Here is a 6,256-nt window from a genome sequence, read left to right on the forward strand (position 1 = left end):
ATAGTGTTCTCTCAAAGAAGGACCTTTTGATCTTACTACCAGAGATATGGGTTCGGAGTTAAGATATGGTCTTAGGAAGGTTTTAGGCAAACTAAACCGCCCAAACCTAAGGTTGGCTTCCCTTCATTGTGTCTTATGTCTTAACATTATTAAAGGCATAGTCAATATTGCATCTATACTCACACACACAATAGCATACATCTAAACACACAACATGACATCAATCATCCCTAACCGTACATCTATCATGGCAATCAAACAAAGCCTAAACATTCATCTAATCATGGCACATCATTGCATCCCAAACCCTAGCATACATCTAATTATGGCATAACATTGCATCCCAAACCCTAGCACATATCTAATTATGGAATTTCCTATCATATTACTTCATCAAAGGTAGCAATCAAAAGAAGGCAGAAACACAAACATGAAACATTCAAGTAAACATGTGACTACAAGCATGTTCAAATCCATTGTTAAGTAAAATCATATTCAAATATGCATGCTCATGTGAATGCATGACTTACCTCACTTACCTTGCGGCAACTCAGCACCTATGGCATTATGTATGAACATGTGAGTGAATGGCATGGCATTTAACGAAGAAATGAAAACAAACCCTAATCTAAGCATGTGAAAGGCAAACAAATATGTGAAACAGAGACTCAAGCTATATACAAATACATGGAGGATCAAAGAAGAGGTATAACATATGAAACAAACAAAGCAAAACATAAATTAGGGTTTTTAGACAATGACCTGCGTACTCATACAGAAGCCTGCATACGCAGGCCAAATATCTGCATGCCCAGGGTTGTTCAAAAACCCTAACCCAAAAAACAATAAACACAAAAACAAGACAGAACTTAAAATTATAAATCTAACACCCTAACATGCTTTTAAGACGTACAAGAACGTAAACCTAGACTATATAAACATATTAAAACATAAAACATATAAAGGAACAAACAAAACTGAATTAAACTTAAAGAAAATAAAAGAAAATGTTTGAAATGAATACCTTAAAGCAAAAGCTCCAAGGCTATATTTTTTACTGTTCTACTCAGTCAAATCTATCACAAATCAATAAAAATGTGATTAGTAATCTTTAAATTCAAATATCAAGGCCATAAAAGGAATTAATCAAATAAAATTTACTTGAGGATGTTTTGTGAAAAACTCCCTCTTTGACTCACTATTTCTAGTGAATCTTAGTGTTTTCCCGTGGGATTTCTGTGTGTTTTGAGAATGTACTATGTATGGTTATTTATAGTGTGAAAATAGGGATTTGGAATGGCTCCCAAATGATGTGGGATTTGTTCCAAACCTCAGTCTTTAATGCAGAAAACTTGCATTTCTTATGCTTTTGAAACCCTACATGCATGCGCAGGCTCGTGTTGTGTATGCAGGCCTAGGGTTTCTTTTGGCCTTTATTTTCTAAAAGTAGATTTTTTTGCTCATTAAAAAGTTATATTTTCCATTTTAACATCTCTCAAGTCAATTTTTAATCTAATTGGACCCTAAACCAACCTTGAGTCTTAGAATTTCAGCATTATTAAGGAATAGGGGCCCAAGTCGTAAGGGGTGCAAAATGTGATGTCTACAATTAGTAGTTACAAAAAATTATCATGCTTCAACAATGTTACAAGAACTAAATAATAATTGGATATTTATAAGAAGATTTGGAGATTTAGGGTTTGTAGGGTTTGGAGATCTAAGGTTTGTAAAGTTTCAATTTACAATTATATAACTAATAAGTTTATGTAATTACTCATTTTTCTTTTCAAGTTTAAAATATAAGTTGGATATAAAAGGTATTTGACAAATATAAAATAAAATGAATATTTATTTGTCTTACGAGTTAAACAATTTGTGTTAAATGAGTCATTTCAGGTTAACACAAAAAAATTGGCATGTCAAACGTGTCTATTGTGTGTCAAAAAAGTTGACCCGCTTATAACACGTTTCTTAACATGTCACTTTTGAGTCAGCCCATTTATAACCCAAACCTACTAAGACTTGACCTTAACCCGCAAAAACCCATGTTGTGTTCTTAGGTCGGGTTGAACATTGACACCACTACTTCGAGTTGAGTATCATCACACCTAAAATAGGATACCCAAAGTTTAGGTTGTTTTTAAAAAATTCATGGGAAAGTATTACACAGTTTGAGAATGTTTTACTCAAATGATTTTGTTGTTTAAACAAGTTTGTCTTAAAAAAATAAAAATAAAGTTCCACATTAAAGATAAAGTAAAAAACGATGATTATTTTGGAGTTTTCTTTGTTGTGAATCAAGATTATCTCAATTTTAGTTGCAACCTCAAGTTTCTTTGCAGCTATTCAAGAATAAAGTGCAAACTGTGTACAAACTATAGTCATATTGTTAGTTCTCTCCTTCAAAGTTACAATTAAGTAGTTCTTCACATAATGTTAATGTTCTTTCTTGTGTATCTTTCATGCATAGTACTTATCCACTTGTATCTTTTTTATTACTCTTCTTAGTGTTGTTAATTATAGTTGTTACGGTTTATAAGAATTAGTTTCAAATTATTTAATTTGTTGTTACGGTTTTGATATACAATTTTTTTTTTTGGAGAGAATCTGCTCCTAGTGATACCTCTTTATCATCAGACCAAGACACCAATCGGTTTTTGGTATAGGCGGAAATTGAACCCAGATCTCTTATACAACTGCTCCTACTTCTCTATATAAAGATAAAGCTCATGTCTAAAAATAATAATGCAATATTAGTTCTCCCAATTTTAGCTATACTTTTCTTAAGTTTTAGCATTTTCTTTGTTTGTTTGTTTTTTATTTATTTACTTATTTTTTTTATGGATATAAAGGCCTTATTAGAAGAAATTAAATATTGATAAATGGAAGTATTTTTAGCCTTTTTTTTTTTTTTTAATTACATTCTTTTTATGTTGGTACACAAATAATTTTGTTTGATTTAGATTATGAACAAAGTGTTTGAGATTAGGGTATTGGGATTTGGTGGTGGGAATGAAGTGATTGAAGAAGTGTTTGGTTCTAGAAATAAACTCTACTTTTTATCTAGATGTTATTTCATTATTTTAAATATTAAATTTATAATATGGTATAAACTCCTAGAAATTTCTAATAATTATGAAATTACTAATAACTCTACTTTAAAACATTCTCCCCTCTTCCCGTGTGTGTGTTAAAATATTTAGTATTCTCAAAAAAAAAAAAAATTCCACATATATATATATATATATATATATGTGTTAAAATATTTAGTATTCTCAAAAAAAAAAAAATTCCACACATATATATATATATATATATATTAGCAAAGAAAACCCACTCAATAGTTAGAAACTACTTCTAGGATAAGGAAAAATTATAAAATATAAATTAAAAAAACTAAGTGTAAAAGCATTCATCAATATTATGGGAAGCATCATAAATACTATATAATAAAATGAGTATTATATATGGGTCTTAAGAAAATTAAAAAAAGAAAAAGAAAAAAAAGAAATTACCAAACATCCACGCATCGCGTGAGATATTGTCTAGTAATAATATAAACTTATCAAATTAGAATCCCCTTACAAATGGGCAAGACTAGATTACATAAACAGGTAGAGAGAGAGGTACATGATAAATGAACAAAATAACTCAACATTCATCCCCTTCCCTTTATTGTGTTTCCATTCCACCTTGGAAAGAAATCCTGTTGTGCTTCGCATATTGCAATCTTGTTCTTATTCGTTTATAGATAAAATTTGGTTACAAAATTGGTTGCAGTCTTAGGTTATAACCTTACTTAATATCTTTTTATTGGATGTGAATTTTAACAAATCCACAATTTAATTACATTTTCTTTTTATATCCTTTATACTAGCAAAATTTCTAAAAAATTAAAGATCAATAGTTATGTCATTAATAAATTATTTAAATTAGCAAAAAAATTAGTTATAGCTTATTGAAGGTGAATTTTGACAAATCTACCATTGGATACATTTTCTTCTTATATCCTTCATACTTGCAAAATTTCTAGAAAATTAAAGATCAATAGTTATGTTATTAATAAATTGTTTAAATTGCAAGTGTGGGGGGACTTTTTTACTCTAAGGAAACTCATGAGTACTCCTTTAGGCAATTTTTGCTATTTGTCCCACATTGGAAGGGTTTCCTTCCTCCTAGCACTTTATAAGGCATGAACCAATGGCATTAGAGTACCACTAGTTTGGTTAACCTTTTATTGTGGGGGAGTTTTTTGCTCTAAGGAAAATCATGAGTACTCCTTTAGGCAATTTTTTCTCTTTGTCCTACATTGGAAGGGTTTCCTTCCTTCTATCACTTTATAAGGCATGAACCAGTGGCATTAGAGTACCACTAGTTTGGTTAACCTTTTATTGTGGGGGAGTTTTTTGCTCTAAGGAAACTCATGAGTACTCCTTTAGGCAATTTTTGCTCTTTGTCCTACATTGGAAGGGTTTCCTTCCTTCTATCACTTTATAAGGCATGAACCAGTGGCATTAGAGTACCACTAGTTTGGTTAATAACTGGGGCACCCATTTCATGATATATATAATAACTGGGGCACCAGGAATTCCATTAATAACTGGCCGTTTTGATCCTTTGGAACAACTCGATGAATTTAGTAGATCTTTTTAGGATTCCCCAATGACCATAGATAGAACCTATCCCATTTTTACAGTGCGATGGTTGGCTGTTCACGGATTAGCTGTACCTACCGTTTTTTTTTTTTTGGGTCAATATCAGCAATGCAGTTCATACAACGATAAACCTAATTCAAATTATAGATCTATGACACAATCAAACCCGAACGAATAAAGTGTTGAATTGAATCGTACCAATCTCTACTGGGGATTATTACTCATTTTTGTACTTGTTTTATTTTCCAATTATTTCTTCAATTAAGAGAAGCAAAGAGAATAGTAAACAACAGAATAATAGAAATTCTCTTATCCCATTCGGAAGGATATCATATCATAATTATCTATGACTGTTTATGTCTATAGCATGACCACTTGATAAAATTTGGAGGTACGCGGGACAAATGGCCGATACTACTGGAAGGATTCCTCTTTGGGTAATAAACACTGTAACGGGTATTCTTGTGATTGGTTTAATCGGTATTTTCTTTTATGGTTCATATTCCGGATTGGGTTCATCCCTGTAGTAATCGGATGCATTGAGTTATAGACATCAAAGCGTAAGAACTTAATGGGATCTCCCTCGAATCAGATAAATAAAGAGGGGTTAGGTCCTGTTGAGTTCTTAATGATCAGAATCTTTTATTCGTATAAATGAAAAAAATAAATCACCCTTTTACGATGTTTGAAAAACCCCATTTCATTTCTTTCTGATGATGCTTTTGAAAAAATGAATTTCATTGATTGATGCAGAACATCTGTTCCTTGATAGTATTAGTCGATACTTTCAAAATTTAAAGAAAGAAGGAATCGCTCCATTAAATCCCATCCCTCTTTTGCGGACACAATCAAAGTATAACAATAATATATATATATATATATATTTCTATTGATCAGATATCATGAAAATTTTTTCTATACTAATAAAACCTTACTCTTTTTTTTTTTTTTTTTTTTAGTATTTGTATTTAATAAAAATTTCCATTGAATTATAAATTCATTAAAGTGTTCTGAGAACCCTGGAAAAATTTGAAACTAAAAATAGGATCTTTGACAAAAATGGGATCAAAACCTAAAATCATTAGTATTTCGACACAAGACGTTATTTATTTCGATACAAGATACAAGAAAGGTATGGAAAAAAAAATTTCTTGTATTGAAGGCTGGGAAGACGAATAAACCCTCCTATAATCCCTTGTTCCCCTCCTTTCTGCCTTTTTTTATATTATCCACTTACTTAATCATACCACTCTAATTTGGATTGATTGAAAAAAAAAAAAAAACAAAGAAGAGTTAAAGTCAAGTGGTCCTCTTCACAATATACATACTATGACTAGGCGGTACAAGTAATTACTAAACTCTAGTAGAAAAGAAAAAGGCTCTTAATAATTTTTTTGATTATACATAATTATATAATTACCAATACAAATTTAGTTCTTTTTACAAACTTTATGTTAATAAATCCAAGGATCTAGAAATTCATTTCGGACAATTGAACCTTCTCAAACTGTTTCTTTTTAAGAACCAAAAATATTTGTGCTAAAATAATGGATGCCAAGAAAAACAAAAGGCCTTGGACACGTAATGGATCTCCGCATCCA

This window comes from Quercus suber, unplaced genomic scaffold, assembly GCF_002906115.3.
Source record: "Quercus suber isolate HL8 unplaced genomic scaffold, Cork oak 2.0 scaffold_384, whole genome shotgun sequence".
In the NCBI taxonomy this organism is placed as follows: domain Eukaryota; kingdom Viridiplantae; phylum Streptophyta; class Magnoliopsida; order Fagales; family Fagaceae; genus Quercus; species Quercus suber.